Below are 23195 nucleotides of genomic sequence, written 5' to 3'. Positions count from 1 at the left end.
TGTTTGTTTGTTTCAGGTTGTTTCTTTCACAGAAAATTTTAAGGGCCTGCGGCAGTGATTCTCAAATGTGAGGTATCAGAATCACCTGAAGAGCTAAGAAAGAATTCAGTGCTTAGGTCTGTGGCAGCACAGTCTGGTCTAACTTAGTAATTTCCCCAGTTCCTCCAGTGATTCCCCTGCACACTAGTATTTGAGCACATCCGGGCCACAGGCAGAGAAACAGCAGAAATTATTTCTTGAATTAGGATTTGTGATGCTCTCAAGGCACATAAGAGACTAATGAAAAATACAGTGTAAGTGTCTATAGACATTAGGAAAAAAATTACATGTAATCAGAGGAGTTGTAAATTTTTATCTATTTGATAGATATGAAATACTATCTCGGGTGTAGTTTTCTTTGTTTTGTTTCATTTTTTAAGTGGGCTCCATGTGCAGCAGGGAGCCCATCAGTGGGCTGAGTTCATGACCCAGAGAATAAGAACTGAGCTGAGTTTGAGTCAGATGCTTAACCAACTTAGCCACGCAGGTGCCCCTCAGTGTAGTTTTTGTTTTTTTTGTTTGTTTGTTTGTTTGTTTCTTTTTTTTTAAGATTTTATTTATTTATTTATTTATTTATTTATTTGAGAGAGAGAGCATGAGACAGGGGAGGGTCAGAGGGAGAAGCAGACTCCCTGCAGAGTGGGGAGCCCAATGAGGGACTCGATTCCAGGACTCCAGGATCATGACCTGAGCTGAAGGCAGTCGCTTAACCAACTGAGCCACCCAGGCGCCCCACTCAGTGTAGTTTTAATTTGCATTTGCAGTAAATGAATTTGGGCATCTTTTTCTATATTTTAACATCAGTTGAATATCTTTCTGTGTGAATTGTGTTGACGGATTTTGTCCACTTTTCCAATTTGAAAGAGATTCTCAGACTGCAGAGACATTAGCCCCTCTTTCTCTTTAAGTGGAAAAGACTGCAGTGACTATTCTAGGTTGCAAGAACTGCATAGGAAAAATTTTTAAAAGTTGGAATGATATGGAATAGCAAACGCTCTGGTGTGTTAGCAGTGATCCCCAAATGTGGGATTTGCTTTGGAAGCATGAATAATAGTTTAGATAATATATGGATATGGTGCTAAATTACTTTGAATTCTCTTCTAATTATACCAAAAAGAGTCATTTTGGCAGTATTTAATAATTTCATGCTTTTTGAAAGAAGCAAGAGATCTCATGCTCAGAGCCATATGCAGGAAATAGCATCCAACCATAATTTAATCACATTATTTAGTTTATTTAACTTTTGCCTTCTGTTCAAGGTAGGGTTTTCTATTTGTGGAAAAGAAATACAGTATCACTTAGGCTAGTAAAAATGGTATCAAGTTGAGGGGGAAAAGTAGTAAATGACACTATCAGTGATGCCTGGACATGGCCAAATCATAGAGGTATTTTAGAAATCATTGAGATGTTAGGCTTAGATTTACTTTTTAAATTATGTGGTGAATAGCTTAAGCATTTTTTTAATAAGTTTGTGTGTGTGTGTGTGTTTAAAGATTTTATTTATTTATTTGACAGACAGAGATCACAAGTAGGCAGAGAGGCAGAGAGAGAGAGGAGGAAGCAGATCCCCCGCTGAGCAGAGAGCTCAATGTGGGCCTTCATCCCAGGACCCTGGGATCATGACCTGAGCCGAAGGCAGAGGCTTTAACCCACTGAGCCACCCAGGCACCCCAGCTGTAAGCATTTTTAAATTTTGCTTTTGTTTTCTTGGTAAGTCATGTTATCTGAAGTGCTCTGGCTGAGATGACATAGTCGTACATCCGAATGATGTGGTATTTTATTCTTAGTTCAGTTGTATATGAACATATTTTCTATTTTAAGAGGATAGAGGAGGAGAGGAAGCAATCTTTTATTTTTATAGAGGTAGATTTGGCATTCAATTGACAGATGAATAAGTTAACAAGCATTTATGATGAGGGGAGAATAATCTAAATCTGATTCCTAATAATTGGTTACAGTCTTCCCTCTTCAGTAGGCCTTCCCATAAGACCAATGAGGGGGCTATGACTTTCTTCAGTTTTGAACAATGGAACTCTTGGATAGTATGACTTATGGGCCATCTTTTATGAATTCTCCCAGTTTAGGGGTGCCTGAGTACCTCAGTCAGTTGAGCATCTGACTCTTGGTTTGGGCTCGGGTCATGATCTCAGGATGGTGAGATCAAGGCCCATGAGCTCCACATCGAGCAGGGAGCCTGCTGAAGAGATTCTCTCTCTCCCTCTCCTTCCTTCTCTGCTCTTCCCCCCACCCATACTCTTTCTCTCAAATAAGTAAACAAAATCTTTAAAAAAATTCTTCCAACTTATCCTCAATTAAAAAATACTATTTTTTTTACAAATTTTATAATTGAGAGTGCAAGAAGAATACTAAAGAAAGCATATATAATCCCATACTCAGAATTGTTATCCTGTAGCATTTTGCATTATTTCTTGCATTTTTTAAAAAAAAATTTTTGACATAAAGCTAAATTATTTTTAACAACCTGCTGGCTCCCTTTTCAACACTCTCTTTAGAAGCAACAATTTTCATAAACTTAAAACTTTTCATAAATTAAAATATGCCCTAATACTTTCAATACATTCACATTGTAATAATTGTAAAACATCTATATAGTGTTTTTCCACCATAAATAGTGTTGTTTTTCATGAATGTTTTATACAGATTGCATCAAACCATATGCACTAGTTAGTATCTCGAGTATTTCATTCAATATTGTTTTGATATATACTCATAAGCCATGTATATAATATATATAAGTATGCTATATACTCCATACTATAAACAAATATATAAGAATATGCATGTATATGTAGATACACATTCATAGGTGTGTATGTATGTTTAGTTATTCAGTCAATTCCTTACTTTTAACTGATGAGTAATATTCTCCCTCACAAATTAACTATATTTAATATTCCATTACTCTTTTTTCATGGATAGTCAAGTTCCTTTGTTCATTCCTATTTTGTGGTTAAGGGAGCTAAGGCTCTGTAAGATGGTTTATTCAAGACTAATCAGCTAGTCAAAGCAAAGCTAGGATTTAAATCCAATATGTCTGATTCCTAAGACCAGTGTGACTTACAACTACACCACAGTCCTTTTATCTCCTCAGGTCATCTTAAGTCATCCATTCAAGGCAACAATAATATAGACACATGCTAGGAATTTTAAAGTGAACTCTGCCTCTCCAGAATATATCACAGCTCTCATACTGTGAGAGTTGTTAAATAAACAAGATGAAGAAAAACAGGTAAAAAGATGAGAGGATTTTTAAGTGGCCAGGAATGTCTGATAGTCTCTCAAAAAATAACATGTATTAATACATATTTTAAAGCAGTAACATTATTTCTAAACAACCAAGTGTTAGATGACAGGCTAAGTTCTTTACAAGTATCATTGCTAAATAAAACAGGAACACCCAAAGAGAAATATATAGATGCTTGTCATTTATATATGAGAAACTAAAGCTGAGGTCTACATAATTTGCCCACAACCACATGCTGAATAATGAAGAACTAGTTTCTTTTTTTTTTTTTTGTAATTTTATTTTTGCCCCTAGTGTTCCAATATTCATTGTTTATGTACCACACCCAGTGCTCCATGCAATACGTGCCCTCCTTAATACCCACCACCAGGCTCACCCAATACTCCACTCCCTCCCTCCAAAACCCTCAGTTTGAAACTAGATTCTAATCCTGCACCAAACTTTTGTGGTCCCAAACTTTTGTGGTTGCCCTTCTCCAGGCTCAGTGGCAAGGGATTAGAATTAAGATTGTGACATCAGACCTCTGGCACAATTCTTTCTTCTGTAGTCTCGTGACAGATAATAATGGGCTGGTAGTGTTGATGCTCAAAGCACTGCTTTATTTAGATAAAATCATCCATCTTTTTAAGACTCACTTAAATCACATCTTATTATCTCATGTTTTCCCTAATAAAGAAGTAAATTTTTTACTTTAAAAATCAAAACGTCATAATCCACAGTTCACTAGGTTTTTGTGTTGATCGTACCTCATGAACCTGTATTTCATTCTTAACCTGCAAATTATGAGTTTTAACCTTAAAATAAAAAGAGAAAAAAGAGTTTCAAGCATAAAATAGCTATTAAGTAAATGGCTTGGGACCCAAAGCGTCTGGAATAGAGTTAAACCCTGGATAGTAATCACATTTTCGCTCACAGGGATAAAGAACAGTTGTACATAGACACTGGAATAATCTCAAACTATACACCTTAATAAAATATCTAGCTAATAAAAGTCAGCTTTTGGACTAAAATAGGTGTTTTGCATTTAGTCCTTCACTTCACTGTTGCTTTAGAACCTCAGTTAAGAGGAGACTGATGATCTTTCATCAGGAATAGGTGATGTGTAGATCTCCTGAAGTCCCTTTGGATACCTGGTGATTCTCTGACGGCTGGTGTCTAATGACCTGGAAAATTAGAAAAGGATGGATATGTCAGTATCTTGGACTGAAAGAGCTGCAGGCCAGAAAAGCAGAGAGACTGAAGCTTATGGAACAACTGAGAAGACCTGAGCTGGCAGCCGGGGGTCATTTCCTAGACCTTCAAACAAGGCACAAAATTTAAAAAATGAAAACCAAAAGAGCCCTTCTGGCTTTCTTATTTTATAATATGACATTCAGTTTTAGTGCTAAAGCTTCAAAACAGCAACAAAGATTTAAAATAGAGGTGCTAGATTGGGGGATTCAGAGATTAGAAATTGTCACCAGAAAATCCCACTCTGTCTAGCAAATCCCACTAGTCCATGAGTCACAAAATACGCCCTATGCTGATTGCACAGTTTAGCTTACCCCTTGCTGGAAAAATGTACCTGGATTGTCTCGATAATTCATGTACTTGTTTAGTAGTCATTAGTTGAGGCTTGTCTGCTTGGCACTGTGTTAGACCCTGATGTGGTCAGGGGTGATGGCTAGATGGACACATACAAAGACACATAACCCACAACTGAGAGAGCACATGACAAGAGTTAGTTTGCTTCACATGTGCTCAAAAATGTAGAGTCACATTATAAAATTCATCTAGAAGGAAATTAATGGGACTGCTTCAGCTTCATGTCATCCAGAGACTGGCAAAGATGAGTTGTATAAATATAGTTAAAGGATGGAAGAGTAGAGGTTACCAATATCAGATATGCATTAGGAGCAACCATCGTTCCTACTGATAAGCACTTTTGCCACGGGAGAAAAAGACAAAAACAAACAAAAAAAAAAAAAAAAAAAAAAAAAACAATGGTCAGCACGGCCTCTATGGACCTTCTGTGGATTTTACCAAAGATTTTTACCCCACAGTTATTGGCCTTTCAAGATGCCAGATATCTGTATCTTTCCTCACACCATCCTCACCCTTGCCTCCATCAGAGCCTAGAATCTGTAGCTAAGTAAGCCCAGACTTCTGTAGCTAAGTAAGTATAAAACATGAGCCTAGACTCTCCCAACTGATCCCCACTGCTCTGTGTACTCTTGGGCATAGCTCCTCCAGCTATGTACTTGCACACAAGTGGCCTGACTCTCATCACCATTCTCTCTTCACCATACTTCCCTGTGCATAGTGGTGCAAAATTCTGCAGCCACAGAAGTGCATGCAGACAGGCAAGTACCCCATAGCTGCTTATCTTTGAGCTAGGTCTTCCCATCTGTGCACCTGCACACTGTCAGGGCAAACCAATCACTAGCCTCCAGTGTTGTGCACACACTAGTAGTCATCCTGCAGGCACAGGAGTACACACTGATAGCCAGGGCCCCAACAGTTGCAAATGGCATTGGATCTGGACCTGTCTCCTAAAATCAGTCTGCACCACAGGGCTCACCTGCTGATAGCCTCTCCAGTTGTGCACCAGAACACCCCCATACTGATACCCATCACTGGCATCCACTGGCCTACACCCATGGAGAGATCCTACAGTCATAGAAGTACAAACCAACAACCAGGATCCCTAAAGCTGACAGCTGGCACCCACAGTAGGTCCAGGTCCTTGCTGCTGGCCCTGGTACCTAACTCTACACATGTATCCAAAACTGGTCCCTGTCCACTATACAGGCACCTCCTCCACAGCTGATTGTGTGCATACCATTAGCTCTGGCCAACATTGCTGCCTGTCCTGATCCCTAGACACTGGTCCTAGAGGTGACACTGAGAACCTCAACAGCCTCTGAAACCACTATGGAGCCCCTGCTTGTCGGGGACCCCACAGTTATTGATGGTTGATGATGTGGAAGCTAACAGTGTGAGTCAGTGAGACATTATAACCCCAGACCCAGAGCCACCACACACCCCTGTACATGGCACTCTGCACCACCAGAACCAGAGTCATAGCATGATCCAGCATGTCTTCATTTACAGATGAAGGTCTTTCCTTACTAAAGTCGGCCTATAAAGTCTATAAAAGGTAAATACTTTTTTAAATGTGCAAATGTCACACACAAAGCTATAGGGGTCACAAACACAGGGAAACATGAACCTATAAAAGGAACACAGTAAACTTCTAATAACTAATCCTAAAGAAATAGAGATACAAGAATTGCCCAAAAGAATTCTAAATAATTCTTCTAAAGATGCTCAGAGAGTTACAAAAGAACATAGATAAGCAAAGTAATGAAAAACTTTGAAAAAAAAATATAAGAAGAAATGAGAAGTAACCAAGAAGTAGTTTTGGAGATGAGGAATACAATTATTGAACTGAAGAAATAAAAAAGCTACAATAGTAGACTTTAAGCAAAAGAAGGTATCAGTTACCTTAAAGACATGTCATTTGAAATTATCAAGTCAGAGGAGCCAAAAAGAAAGGTGAATGAAAAAGAAAGAAAAAATAATCTATGTACTTATGGACCATCATGAAAAGAAATGAGCTATGCATCATTTGAGTCTTGGAAGGAGAATGTAGGGGAATTGGGGCAGAAATCTTATTTAAAGAAATGATAACTGAGAACTTCCCAAACAGGTTCAGAGATTTGAACATCCAAGTTTATGAAGCAGTAGGTCATGTTATAATTTCAACCCAAAGTGATCTTCTCCAAGATTCATTATGGTAAAACTGTCTAAAGTCAACAACAGAGAGATAATTTTGAAAGCAGCAAGAGAAAAAAACATTTCGTACAAGGGAACTAACATAACGCTATCAGCAGATTTCTCAGCAGAAACCTTGCAAGTCCCAGGAGAAAATGGGATGGTATAATCAAAGTGCTGAGAAAAATAAAAAATTACCAAGCAAAAATACTTCACCCAGCAAAGCTGTTCTTCAAAAATGAAGGTGAGGGGCACCTGGGTGGCTCAGTGGTTAAAGCCTCTGCCTTCAGCTCAGGTTATGATCCAGGGTCCTGAGATCAAGCCCCTCATTGGGCTCTCTGCTCCATGGGGAGCCTGTTTCCTCCTCTCTCTGCCTGCCTCTCTGCCTACTTGTGGTCTCTGTCTGTCAAATAGATAAATGGAATCTTTAAAAAAAAAAAAAAATGAAGGTGAAATACTTTCCTGGACAAACAAAAGCTGAGGAAGTCATTAGCACCATATGTACTGAAGGGCGTTCTTCAAGATAAAACAAAAGGGCATTAATTAGAAACATAAAACTCTATGAAAATGTACAACACACTGGTAAAGGTAAGTATATAGTGAGACTTAGAATTCCCTAATACTATAATATGGTGGTGTGTTAACCACTCAACTATAGTATAAATGTTGAAGGACAAAATTATGAGCATTAACTATAGCAAAACTGATTTGTTAATGGATACAAAATATAGAAAGATAAAGTTGTAACATCAAAAACAGAAAATAATGAGTGGGAGTAAGAGTACATTTTATATACAAAATAAATTGTTACTATCTTAAAATAGACTATTATCAATAAGCTACTTAAAGTAAACTTCAGGATAACCACAAAACAAAAGCCAATAGTAGACACACACAAGATATAAAAAAAGAATCAAAATATACTATTATGGAAAACCATCAATTTTCCAGAGGAGGACAGCTAGAGAAGAAGAAAGGATCAAAGGGAATACAAAATAGCCAGAAATAATTGACAAGATGGTACTAGTTAAGTCCTTACCCAGCAATAATTACTTTGAATGTTAATGAATTAAATTCTCCAATCAAAAAACATGAAGTGATTGAATGGACAAAAAACAAAACAAAACAAAGAAAACCCTAGCCCAACTGTATGTTGCCTACAAGAGACTCACTTCAGCTTCAAGGACACACACAGGCACACATAAGTGATATGGTGGAAGAAGATATTCCATGCAATTGGAAATCAGAGGGAGATATATCAGTCAAAATAGACTTTAAGTCAAAAACTATCAAAAGGGTCATCTAGGTGCTTCAGTCAGTTAACCATCTACCTTCAGCTCCAGTCGTGATCTCAGGGTCCTGGGATGGAGCCCCATGAGGATGGGGGAGGGGTGCTTGCTTCTCTTTCTCTCCCTCTGCCCCTCCCTCTTCTCATGTGTTTTCTCTCTCAAATAAATGAATAAAATCTTTATAAAAAATGTATCACAAAACAAAGAACCTCACTTTATAATAAAACAAAGGTGTCAGTTTATTAAAAGTATAGTAACTATTATAAATATATATCCACCCAATATCACAGCACTTAAATAAATAAAGCAAATACTGAAAGGAGTAAGAGACAGCAATACAATAACAGTAGGGAACTTCAAAACCCTGCTTTCATCAATGGTTAGATCACCCAGACAGAAAACCAGTAAGAAACATCGGTCTTGAAATACTCTTTACATCACATGGATTTAACAGATGTATACAGAACATTTTTATCCAACAGCAAGCAGAATACACATTGTTCTCAAGCATGCATGGAACATTCTTTAGGATAGATGATGTGTTAAGCCTCAAAACAAGTTTAACAAATTTTTTAAAAAAATGAAATCAGCAAGTATTTTTTCCAGCTCCAATGGCATGAAACTAGGCATCAATAACAGGAGGAAAGCTAGGAAGTTCACAAGTAACTGGAAATCAAACAACAAACTCATGAAAACTGATGTGCAAATATGAAATCAAAATGGTCATTAAAAAAATCTTGAAACAAGTGAAAATAGAAACTGTACATACCAAAACATGACATGAAGCAGAAGGAGTGCTAAGGGAAGTATAAAGTGATAAATGCATACATTTAAATAAAAAGTAAGATCTCTAAGCAACATAACTTTATACCTCAAGGAACATTAACAAGAACAAACTAAGCTGGAATTTAGCAGGTGGGTGGCATAAAGATTAGAATACAAATCATTTAAATAGAGACTAGAAAAGCAGTAGGAAAGATCAACAAAACTAGTTGGCTTTTTGAAAATATAAGCAAAATTAACTAACATTTACCTATACCCACTAAGAATAAAAGAGAATGGATTCAAATAAAGAAATGAAAGAGGAGACTTTGTAACACCTACCACAGAAATACAAAGGATTGTAAGAGAATACTACAAACAATTATATGCCAACAAATTGAAAAATCTAGAAGAAATTGAAACATTTCTAGAAACATACAACCTACCAAGTCTGAATCAGGAAAAAGTACAAAATATGAACAGGCAATTAACATGGGATTGGGTCAGTAGTCAAACATCTCTCAACAAAGAAAAATCCATGACCAGATGGTTTCATGATAAATTCTACCAGACATTTAAAAAAGACCCCTCCTCCTCAAACTCTTCTAAATGGAGGAAACACTCCCGAACTTATTTTATGGTGCCAGAATTAGCCAGACACCGAAGCCAGTTAAGGGTAGTACAAGCAAAGAAAACTACAGGCCAGTATCCTTGATAAATACAGATGCAAATATTCTCAGCAAGATACTAGCAATCAAATTCAGTATCACATTAAAGAATCATTTGCCATGATCAGGTAGGATTCATCCTTGGGATGCAATGATGGTTGAACATATGCAAATCAATAAATATAATGTATCACATCAATAGAATGAAAGACAAAAATCATGAGATCATCTCAATAGATGCAGGAAAAAACATTTGACAAATTATAGCAGATTTTCCTCATAAAAGAACTCTCAGTAAATTGGGTGTAGAAAGAACATACCTCAGTCTAAAAAAGGCCATTTGACAATATGTCATATTGACAGCTAATGTTATCTTCAATGTTGAAAAGCTCAAAGCTTTTCCTTTAAGATCATGAAGAAAAGATCATGCCTACTCTCCCTATTACTATTCAACACAGTATTGGAAGTCCTATCCAGGTCATTAAGCAAGAAAAAGAAGTAAAGCCATCCCAATGAGAAAGAAAGAAGTAAAACTGTCTCTGTTGATAGCATGGTCTTGTAAATGAAAAATCCTAAAAGCTCTACTGAAAAGAACAAACAAAACAAAAAAGCCTTGCTGGAACTAACCAATGAATTCAGGTAAGTTGTAGGATACAAAATTAGCATCCATAAACCAGTTGGATTTCTATAACTAACAATTGACTGTATGAAAAAGAAATAAAGAAAATGATACAATTTACCATAGCATTAAAAAAAAACATAATTAAGAATAAATTTAACCAGACAGGTAAAAGATACATTCACTGAAGACTATAAGGCATTGATGAAGGAAACTGAAGACACAAGTAAATGGAAAGATATCCTATGTTCATGGGTTGGAAGTTAATATTGTTAAAATGTCCACATTACCCAAAGTCAATGTAATCCCTATCAAAATTCTGATGGCACATTTCAGAGAAATAGAACAAATATTCTAAAATTCATCTGAAGCCACAAAATATCGCAGATAACCAGCACATTCCTGAGAAGTGTGCAAAGCTGGAAGCATCACTCTTCCTGATTTCCAGCTACATTACAAAGCTATAGTAATCAAAACAGTATGGCACTGGCATAAAAATAGACATATAGACCCATTGAAGAATGAAGAGCCCAGGAAAACCCTCAAATATACAGTCAAGTAATATTTGAAAAGGGAGCCAAAAACACTCAATGGGGGAAAGTTTAGTCTCTCCAAAAAATGGTATTAGGAAATCTGGGTAATGAAATGCGGAAGAATGAAATTGGACCCCTACATTATACCACTCACAAAATTTAATTCAAATAAAGATTTTAATCTAAGATTTAATTCTGTAAAATTTCTAAAAGAAAACATAGGGTGAAATCCCCATGATATAGATCTTAGCAATGATTTTTTAGATGTGATATCAAAAGTGTAAGCAACAAAAGAAAAAAAAATCAGGTTGTGAGACTACATCAAACTAAAAAAGCTTCTGCATAGCAGAGAAGGCAGTAAAATGAAAAGGAAACCTGCAAAAGAGGATAAAGTATTTGTAAGGCATTTATTGATAAGTGGTTATTATCCAAAATATATAAGGAATTCATATGACAGCAAAAAATAATCCAATACTAAAAATAGGTAGAGTAAGTGAAGAGACATTTTTCCAAAGAAGGTATTCAAATAGCCAATGGGTACATGAAAAGATGCTCAATATCAGTAGTCATCAGGGAAATAAAAAGCAAAATCATAATGAGATACCACCTCGCACCTGTTGGAATGGGTATTATCAAGAAGATAAGAAATGACAAGTGCTGGAGGGGTTGAGAGAAAAAGAAACTCTTCAACCACTGTTGGAGGGAACAAAAATAGGTAAAGCCATCATGGAAAATAGTGTGGAGATTCCTCAAAAAGTTAAAAATAGAACTATCATATGATCCAACAATCCCACTTCTGGGAATCCAATGGAAATGAAATCAGAATCTCAGATATTTCTAGCATTACTCACAATAACCAAGATATGGAAACAACCTATATTTCATTTATTTACAATAAAATATTATTCAGCCATAAGAAAGAAGGAAACCCTGCCATTTGTGACAGCATGGATGGACCTTGAGGACATTATGCTAAATGAAAGGAATCAGACAGTGGAAGATACATACTCCATGATGTCACCTCAATGTGGAATCCAAAAACATCAAACTCCTAGAAACAGAATGGTGGTTGCCAGGGGCTGAGGGATGGGGAAAAGGGAGAGATATTCATCAAAAGGTACAAACTTTCAGTTATGAAATGAATAAATTCTGGGACTCTAAGGTAGAGTAGGATGGCTATAGTCTATGATACTGTATCACATATTGAACATTGCTATTAGAGTAGAGCTTTAATGTTCTCACCTTAACAACAAACAAAATGGTAATTATGTGAGGTTAAAGATGTGTTAACTAACCTTACAGCAGTAATCATTTTGCAATATATACATTTATCAAATCATCATATTGTACACCTTAAACTCACACAATGTTACATGTTAATTGTCTGAATAAATTTGGAAAAAATAGTTTTATAGGTGCATAAGTTTATGGCCATATTTCTAAAATTTACCTAAAATATTATTGTTAATAAGATGATATGACAAAAAATCAAATTGCAAAATGTTTGCTGGAGAACCTAAATGGTCATTTGCTTTATGAGAGAGTTCATATGAAGGATCTGTAGAGTAACGTAGTTGACACAGAGTAATGAGTGGGTTGTTACCACCAAGGTCAAAATGAGACCCATTTTATAGTTTCATTGTTCACAAAGTATATGATGATGTCTTCTTCCCCACAAGTATGTCATGATTCTACATATAGCTGATAGTCATACAAAAACAGCTGCCTCCCTCTGGAGATCACAGTACTCTGTACAGTTTCTGGATTCTTCCACTTGCAATTTTCCACAGATGAAGCCACTTAAACTCTACATTCAGGCCCATCTGGGACCAATCCTGTTCCATTTAACAGGTCTGTGCCATTACCTTTATGGCTCAGAGTAAAGTCATGTTCGTCTAATACTCCTTTCCTGAGATTTCCTCATCATTGAACTTGATTTTAATAACTGGACTTTCAGAAATTCTATGTCATCTAAAATATTCCTGATATTCTTGCTACAGTACTAGATTGCTCCTTTGTTTCCTTGAGCTGGAAATTATGTTCATTCCAAGAAGATTCACACTCCAGGGGCATCTGGGTGGCTCAGTAGGTTAAAGCCTCTGCCTTCGGCTCAGGTCATGACCCCAGGGTCCTAGGATCGAGCCCCACATGTGGCTCTCTGCTCAGCAGGGAGCCTGATTCCACCACCTCTCTCTGCCTGCCTCTCTTTCTACTTGGGATCTCTGCCTGTCAAATAAATAAGTAAAATAAATAAGTAAATAAATAAATAAGTCAAATAAATAAGTAAATAAATAAATAAGTCAAATAAATAAGTAAAACCTTAAAAAAAAAAAAAAGCAAAAGAAGAAGATTCCATAGAGTGCTGGATTTCATATTTAACTTCAGTGCCCTGCAAACCGTCATTACCACCAATTTCCATGTTTCTTAGACCTTACCCAGTCTCCCTTGATGTAATACTGTATCCCTCTGTGCCAGATATAGTTCTAAGAGCTTTGCACAAACTATATTGTTTAATCCATACAATAGCACTGTGAAAGATGTACTATTACAATCAACATCACTTTTTTTTTTTTTAACTGGAGGTACTGAGGCATGCAGAAGTTAATTAACTTGCTCAAGCAATCTAGCTTGCAGTTCTAGTAAGTGGCAGAGCCAGTGTTCTAGTCCAAGCAGTCTGGTCTTGGCCACCAACCTGCCTCACTCATTTGCCTGCAGAGGATGCTACTGAAGCTGGCTCTTGTGTCTGTGATGGAGATGACCCCCCACCCCCAAGGGGCAGCCTAGTTCTTGATCCTCGGGACCCACCACATGCCTGCTCTGCTTCCTTCTGTCCTCTACTTCTGGTTCTTTTTCCATTTCCTACCTGCCTTAGTATCAGTCTGGGGTTTTTGTTGCGATCCCTTATGATCTCACCCATCTCCCCCCACATGTACAATGACTTGGTTTAGAGTCTTTTCCCCACCTATGATCACACCAAATTGATCAAATCAGATTTTATGCAACAACGCATAAATTGTTGCAACTTTTCTCTGAACCTTTTCACTTGATCATATACCTTGATATTTCATGTATCTACCAACCATATTAACCATAGCAGCTGCTAATGACCTAATTAATACTTATTATTCAAAGCCGTATTTGCTGTGAAGGACATCAGTGCTTGTGGGAAACACATATACAAGGCAGGAATAAAAATTTAAAATACTAATGTGCAATGCCAATACATTTCAACTTTTCTTAGTTGTGTCATTGAGATAGTAAAAACACTAAAAAGTCAGAAATTAGTCATATTAAAATAGCTTGATGTCATCAGGGAATGTTTTAGTAAGGGTGAGGTTTATTTGGTATTATTGTTTTTCAAACATGCAATGCTTGTTTAGACCTTCTAGATTTAGACCTCCCTGCCTGTGTGAGCTACAGTCCATATTCTCCACTGCCAAACATTTAACATTTACTAGTTTGGGAGTTGAATGATATTTGTAACACTCTTTATGCTAATGAAATCATTCCAGGATGATTTCAGATCATGACACCCATCGTGAGGAAACTATCATAGGATACCCACTAGCCAATAGTTAAATATACCAAGATGGTCTGTTTAAAATATCCCAGTGAAAATACATCAGCACTTATTTGGACTTTATGTGGAAACTAAGTGGCATTTTTAAATTTGCAATTTACATTTAGAAGGTACATTTCTTGGAAAGAAATAAAAAGTCAAGTTGGGATGATTTGTTTTATTGGGATGAATAGTACTTCCACTGTCTGAAACTGCATTATTATTGATTAGTTTACATTAATATTGATTCGTATATACTCAGTTATTCTGTATTTCTACTCATTAGCAAGTAAGCTTAAGGAACATCTGTCTTATTTCTAACTGTCCTCATAACCTAAAAAATGGACATAGGACACAATAAGTACCCAATAGGTATTTGGTGAATTAAAAAATACTAAATTAATGAACATTTTAAAAACTAGATATTGCTTTCCATGTGTTTATTACACTTAAGAATAATAGACATTGGAAGTATTTATCCTAACAACTACAAAAATTTCTCTCATCTTTCCTAGGATATAGGTATCTAGAAGGGTCTTTATCAGTTTTAACTTCAATCCCTTCCCACCAAAAATAAAAATTAGAAAATGTCTGAATACAAAGAACACTTTCAAGTAATATGCTGTTATTGTATCTGGCTGTCAGGTTTATTAATGGTGAATTCAAATCAACTACTAGGAATAATATGAGAAGAAAATTCATATTAAGAAATGTGTGAGTGGTGGTTGCAAGAAAACAGAAACCATAATCAAGTATTTATTCTTTTGTAATTTGGCTTCATTGCAGGGTACCTTAATTCGCAAAGGCTGGCATTAATTCCTTATACGCTTTCAAGAAATTACCATTTTATTCTGTGCTTTGCCAAAGCTTCTTGGGGGCTGATAACAGAAGCACGCTGCTGGAGGACTCTGATTACTTGGAAAACTATGTTGTCATCCCCCACCTGTCGCCTTTGCACACATCCTCTACCACTGCTTCTGAGCACTGGCTTTCCATGGCAAAGATAATGTCACTTTTTAAGCCTTGTCTTCCATCACTCTTCACCAATAAAATCCAATTTCTTTGTCCTATTTTTAAACACCTGGAGTGGGAAAAATCTTATAATAGAAGAAGCTGTTCATTTATTACAGAATGTGGCTTTATACCCATCAATTTGTGTTTTTTTGATAACCATTTTCTGCCACATTCATGCCTTAAAATATTGAAGACCAGGGTATCCACAGCCTGATTCTATGCTTTCTGGCTCTGGGAGGCTTGGAGTGAGGAAGGAGCAGAGGTTTACTGCCATATGCATTTCAATGGGTTGTGGATGACAGAGGAACTTTCCTCCCACGGAACAAATATACGAGACTGGCTTCTTCAGTTCTCTAGGTTTGGGACTGCAGAATTCATGGTGTAGAAAATAATCAGAATCAGATGTAGGAGAGCACGACAGGTAAAGAACATGGGCTCTGAGGTTCAGATAGCCTGGGTTCAAATCCTGACTTTACCATGTATTAGTCATGTGCCCAAGAGCAAATGACCTAACCTTTGTGCATCAGTTTGTTCATCCCCAAAATGGGAAATAAGATGTCTGCCACACAGGATTTCTGGAAGAAATAAATGATATAATATCTCTAAAGAGTTTAGAATAACAATTGACATATTGTCTTTAGTCTTTAGCAAGTAATTGTTGGGTATTTTCTTCTGTATTAGTATCAGATAAGATTCATGCAGTCTAGTTTGATGTTCCATCTAGTTTGATGTTCTTAACTGAATCTCAGTCCTACCTTTAATCCTAACGATGACATGTCAGCCTTTTATACAGGATGTAGGCAGTTTTTCTCTTGGATAGTAGAGAGGGGATAGAAACAGACAGTTTGGATATTGGAAGTAAGCAAAGGATGTGATGTGTTTTAAATGTGAGTAGCGTTCCAATTGAATTTTTACCATAATTACTTTAAAATAATATTTGATGCACAACCAGTATTAATTTTATAAGGTGATTTGTATTTCCATCCAGACAGGATTTATGATGGGCTAAAGCACAATTATTCCCATACATGGGTAACATCTGCATTTTTTATTTTTAAATTTTTAATGTAGAGGTTTTAAATTATTATATTCTTCCTGACACCTGTGAGTATAATCTATCCACCAATGAATGCAGTAAATAGACTCTGTTTTTGTTTGATTCAAGTCTTTTTATTTAGTAAGTTCTTTTCATTTTTAATCTCCCAAATGTTATTTATCTCTCAGAAATACAATATTTTGTCTAGTAATGCAAACATATGTAGTTAGATCATAAGAATGAACAAGACTATCAAATATAGCTAACATACCTACTTTTGATTCAATAACGAATTGAAGGATTGGATGTTTTCAGACTGTGTTTTACTGAAGAATATCTCCAGGGACCTCTAGAAAGAGAAACTCTTCACTGCATCAGCAGTTCTTGACCTTATTTTCATGTTTTAGTTTTGTTACTGCCATTGGCGGGGTTAACAGCTGGAAAAATGAAAACCAACAAGGAATGAGTGGAAGTGGGACTTATGTATGGAGAGGCCACTAAAGTGAGAGTCAAGAAGTTCAGGTTTTTGTCTTAACACCCCAGTAATACCAGCTAACATTTATTGAGTACACAACAGGAACCAGGCAAGCCCTATTTATTCATTATCTCATTTAACTGAAGTGGTTTGACTCTGAAGTAATCCCTCAGGCAAAGTGACTAGGCCAAGGCTAGGGCAGACTCATCGGGTATGAACACACAATGTTCCACTTGGATAATTACATGAGAGCCCCCTTACTAGGCATGATAACATCCAAAGCCATCCTATTTTGGAGGACAGATATTTTTCATTAGAGACATTTTAGAGTTCAGTAAGAACAGGCTTTGTTGGTTATCATTTAAGGCTTACTGGATGGATTAATAAGAGTTTCTTTGTGTGCTATAACATCCTTCAGGCCAATGGAAGGGGGGAAAATGGTGAACAAATGACAGATAATGGAAAGCAGAATGTGGCCACCTGGCCTTGAGGAGAAGGAAGCTGGAAGTTGTAACCATGGAGTGGATTCCTTCCTGTGTCCAGAGAAAACCCAGAGGCAGGGACCCAACCACCCAAGTGAAAGCCACAGCTAAAGATTTGGGCAACATAACCATCGAGTCCCATTTGGGACCACCAATTAATACCCGGGTAGCATGACTGGTCAGAGCCAAACCAGTCACTATACTTTAAAAAGATAGAGTAACTATATGGTTCCAGTGATATCCATCCCATACTTCTGGAGCAATTGAATTAGTTGTTTGGAGTGATTTTTCTTTTCCTAACATAGGATGTCTGGGTATTCCCAGAAATGTCCATAACCTAGGATAATCCCCAAAAATGGTCCCAAACATGATAATAACCACCCATAGCTCTGGTGGTTTTGTTTCTAAGTCAGTAGTTAGGTGAGGTGCCTGTTTATTTTAATTGACAGAAAAAAATTGACCGTGTTTTTGATAGTGTGTGCCACAGACCAATTTTCTGACTCAATATTGATAAGGGTAGATGAATCAAGAGTACCTGTCCTAGCTTTTTCTTTATTTAGGTACTGCTTTAGGAGCTTTCTGTTCTCTCCATGGTGTGGCGATACCCCCCCACCCCATGGCAATTCTGAGAAACTGGAGAAGGGCAACTGTCCGATACCCAACAGGTGGATTGATTTCCTTGTCGGGTACACTGATGGGCCCACTGTAGAAAGGTATATCCATCAGGTGTCCATCCCATGACCAGACGCCATAGGAACAGCAGAAGTTGAATGTGGAAACACAGGTGCTTTGTAGAACCTTATTTAGGGAAGTCTTCCCCTTCTGCAAGAATTGCACCTGTAGCCCAACCTTAGATGTTAAGTTGGCTGCAGCATTAGAAATTTGAACAGGTTGTGTGGTACCACACATACATGATGGCCAGGGAGGCAGTGCTGTCAGTTGTGAGGAGTTGGGCTGGGTGTGGGTTATACCAGACCAGGACCTCAACTTTCTCCCCTCTCTCAATGGTGAATGTTCCACTTCAGATATATTGCATTTCAGCAGGTTCAGCTTGTAGCAAGACACAAAGATCCCAGTAGTTATGAACTAGTTCTCTCACACTAGGGGGTGTGAAGTAACTCCCTCATCCCGCTGAAACATCTCACTGCAAATTCCAGTAGATAACTCCTTTCTAGGGGCTTGGTGTTCTCAGCAGCCTGGAATGTTTCTCCATGGTGAGAGTTGGGGCAATACCCACTTATGTGCCTTCTTTTTCTTTACAGTATTGGGGGCCTTGGCAGGGGTCCCTGGGCTAGCATATAGGGCACCTGGCTTGATATTCAAATGTGTTAAAGCCTGGGACAGTAATTTAGTCCACCCAGCCAAGGTGATTTTACTTGTTGGTAATTTAGTATAATTTAATATTCCATTCTTCTTTCTACTAGTGCTGCTGCTTAAGGGTTATAGAGAAGATGGAAGCTCCATTTAATGTCATGTTCTTTTATCCAGTCTTGGCACATTGTGAGCTTTGAAATGTAGCCCCTGGTCACTGTCTATGTGATGAGGGTTTCCATACATGGTATTTACCTTCTCTAATCCCATTATGGTGGCAGCCTGTTTTGCTCAGGAACTAGCAAAACAAGGGTTAGGCCGGATGCAGTGTCCACACTAACTAGGACATATTTAGAACTCTCATTCAAAGCAAGGGGAACAATGTAATCAATTTGCTAATCTTTTAGCAGTTGGGAACTTCGGTGGATGGCACCAAACTCCTCTGGTAGTTGCCTTAGGCATTGTTTGCAACACTCAATTTGCTGTTACTGCATTGACCAAGTCACTGCATTTCAAAGGCAATCCAGGATCCCTGGCAAAACACCATCCCACTACAGTGGGCCTCTCTTGCTGTGCACCCAATCCACTCTGTGTACTGAAGGGTCAATTGTTCTGGCTTATACCAGAGCTAAGACATCAACTTTCTGATAGCCAAGGGATGTCAGCCTCTTTATGAGCCAGGACGTGCAAGACAATGTGGATCGCCTCAATCTCTTGCAGGTGAACCAAATGTCACTCCATATATCCTGACCCGACAAAGGCTTATTTATGATCAACTACCCCTCATCTTCCCATCTTCTAAGCTATGGGTTTAATCTCTTTAGAATAACCCAATTGTCAGGGCAAAGTGTTAATGGCCAGGGCTCATGGGTGATCCCCAGCCGAATCACTCTGAGTTCAGCCCACTGACTGCTGTGGTTTGCTCCCATTTTGAGGCATCTGTATGCCAAACATTAGTGGGAATTTCTTCCATTCTTTCTGTACAGGCCACAGCAGCTGCCACAAGAATAGTGATCTACATATTTGTAGGATCTAAAGATGTAGACATTTTTATTTCTACACATTTCTAAACATAGTGGGCTCATGGACAAGGTGTTCCTTTGCTGCATACAGGCATGTCCCTTAGTCAAAGTGGGAGTTTAAGCCATGGCAGAGGTAGGTCAGTATGAGAACATATTCTCAACCCATCCCTTGATAGGAAAGAAGGTTGTTACGATGATGTGTTGTCCTTTCGTGAGAGGATCAACCTGGTGTGTACACTGCTAGGAGCTGTTGCTCTACAGGGGCATGTCGGGTTGTTGCCCACTTCCAGAGCTGAGACCAGATTCCTGGAGGTATATTCCTTCTCTTCTCTCTGCCACAGTGTCCATCGCATACATCACAGATATGTCCAGCTGAAATGATACCCACAGCTTTAATCTTCTTCACTAGTCATTCTGCCTTCTCAAAGGCAGCTTGCTGCTCTGATGCCCAGTCCCACATATGCCCTGTTTTTACCAGGTGGTCTAAGGGACAGTGTCACTGTGCCAGGAACAGAATTAAAGTGTTCCCAAATCCCCAAATAACTACAAAGCCTTCATCTCTCTTATGCTCTTATATCAGTCACAACTTTGGTGATACTGCACATCTCACCCAACGAAATGACTCCCAAAACTTCATAGCAGTACTTGGACCTGGAATATTCTGTAGGTTCACTGTCCATTCTCTCTCTCACAGACATTCTTGCAAAGTCTGCAGATTGTGCTGCAACAGAGACAAGTCTCAGCCACACCATGGTATATTCGTGGGACCACAACTGAGGTATCTAAGATAGTGGCAGTATTGGGCAGAGCCACCTGGATGGGGCCACTGCCTTGTTCAATTCTCTATAATCCAAGGTCACCCACCATGAGCCATTGGCTTTATTACAAGCCATACGAGGCTATTGAAAGCACTAGGGGCAAGGCATACAATACCCTGGATAGATTCTCATACCTCCTTATGCCCTACTCCCAGGCAGTTTATTTCGACAGTTATCATTGTTTGCAGGGGTAGCAGGCTTACTGGTTACCAGTTGGTGTTTCCAGTCAGCACTGGCTTGATTAGTCTAACTTGGAGGCAGAATTTCCAATTAGGTGTTTGCAGAGTTTGATCTTGTAGGTTATCAGTGCCTAGTATATTTTCCGATATTGGAGAGATAAAAGCCTCACTATGTTGTACACCTGAAACTAATATAATGTTGTTTTTCAAGTATACTTCAGTTAAAAAAAAATCATTTGGTGGGGTGATGCCCAATTTGCAATATCAAAGGGACTTTCTGAATACAGCCATTTGACCTCAGTAACCAATGGATGGTACTGAGGGGACCAGAAAACTTCTGAGGACCCCCAATCTATTGGGAACTGTCACCTTTTGTTTATTTCTGGAGAATCAGTGAAGACTGATTTTTTTCTCCAAAAATTCTCACCTGTAGGCAATCTTTGCTAGCATCCTATAGCCAAGGCATGGGAGCCCCCACCATTCCTGACTCCCCCACCCCTACCCCGCCCCGCCAAGTAAGACTGTGTCCCTGAGGCCTCTGCTGGGGCAGATTGGGTATGAGGGCTCTAAGGGGCAGATGGGGTAATTCTGAACTGTTGTTCAGGCCAACCAAGATATTGTTGGGTTGTCAGTCTGTTCAAGTATAGTCCCTGCATCAAAGAAGTCAAACCACATTTGCTTTCATGTTATTTTTACTGGACCTTCTATAGCTGATTGTAGTAGCTTTTTAGTTTTCCAACCTCCCTCTTTATCTTGGTCTTTCCCACAGCAACTATCTCCAAATTTCATGGCTTAAAACAACACACATACACTATTTCCCAGTCTCAATGGGTCAGGCATCCAGGTGTAGCTTAACTGGGTCCTCTGGCTCAAGGTCTCTTACAAGGCTGCAGTCAAGATGTTGAGCATGGCTGCGGTGTTTTTTAAGCTTAGCTGAGGTGAATCCATCTGTAGGTTCACTCACTCACGTATTTGATGGCAGATTCAATTCCCAGCATGTTTTTGTCTCTAAGTTCCTTACCACATAGCCCCCTCCCTGAGGCAGCTCAGAGTGTGGTAGCTGGGTTCCATGAAAGTGAGCCAATGGGAGCCCTAGAGACAGTAAGCAGTTCAGAAGTCGGTCTTTTATAATCTGATCTAAGAACTAACATCTTGTCCCCCTTTTTAAAAAAATTGAGATATAGGGGGCACCTGGGTGGCTCAATGAGTTAAGCCTCTACCTTCAGCTTGGGTCATGGTCTTGGGGTCCTGGGATCAAGACCCGCATTGGGCTCTCTGCTCAGCAGGGAGCCTGCTTCCCCTCTCTCTCTGCCTGCCTCTCTGCCTACTTGTGATCTCTCTCTGTCAAATAAATAAATAAAATCTTTTTTAAAAATTGAGATATAGTTGAATATTATATAAGTTTAGGGGGTACGACATATTGATTTGACACATTTATATTGCAGTATACTTGATAGATAAATAAGTCATGGAAATCTAATACACAGTAGAGTGATAATAAACATCTTGTCACTTTTGCTGCATCCTGTTCATCAGTAGCACATCACTAGGTCCATCTCACACCCAAGAAAAAGCATTAATACCCTGAGTTGGGGATCACTAGGGACCATCTTGGAAAGCAGCCCATTGAGAGCCCTTCATCATTCTGTTGTTGGGCTCGGAAGAGAGCTAGAGGAGGAGGTGCATGCTGAGCCCTGCTAACACCGCTCTCAGCCTGCTGCATCTCCTAAGGGTTCCGTAGAGCCTCTATCCCCAAGGTAAATCAAATCCTGATTGCCTGTTCAGGCTGGCAGCATCCCAGCCCATTAACTTCTCAAATGACTCGTATGCATAATACCTGGAATTCTGAGGGACGTGACAGGGGTTCTGAGCATTAGCTTAGCATGAGGAGATCCATACCATGTCCAATATATGCACTCCAGTTTCCCACAAAGACTCCCAAACTTGAAACAGAAGAAAGCATCCTTAATTCTCTGTAAATAAATAATTTCTTCAGTGAAGGAGCAGATGGGTGAAGGAATGACAGAATGAAATGACAGAACAACATACAGAAAATGTTGCTTAATATTCAACATCTCACAGATTAAAAGCTCAATATAAATAGGTTGAATAACAAATCATGAATAGTATCTGTGTATGCTTACATACTATTGCATGTCTCTACAATGAGTATGGAGCTAGGATTAAGTTCTGTGGTGAAGACTTTGGGGGAATAATAAGGAAATATGAATTAGTAGAAGTTCTATTCAAAGCACAGTTGACCCTCACTTGGAGTAAAGGGGGGGTGAAGGAAAATACAGATAGATTCATAGACTATTTTTAAAAAATAACACTGAGTGGAAATAAGATTGAATTATTTGCATTCAAA

The sequence above is a fragment of the Neovison vison genome, chromosome 6 (assembly GCF_020171115.1).
Source record: "Neovison vison isolate M4711 chromosome 6, ASM_NN_V1, whole genome shotgun sequence".
NCBI lineage: Eukaryota > Metazoa > Chordata > Mammalia > Carnivora > Mustelidae > Neogale > Neogale vison.
Note: the sequence above shows the minus strand (reverse complement) of the source record.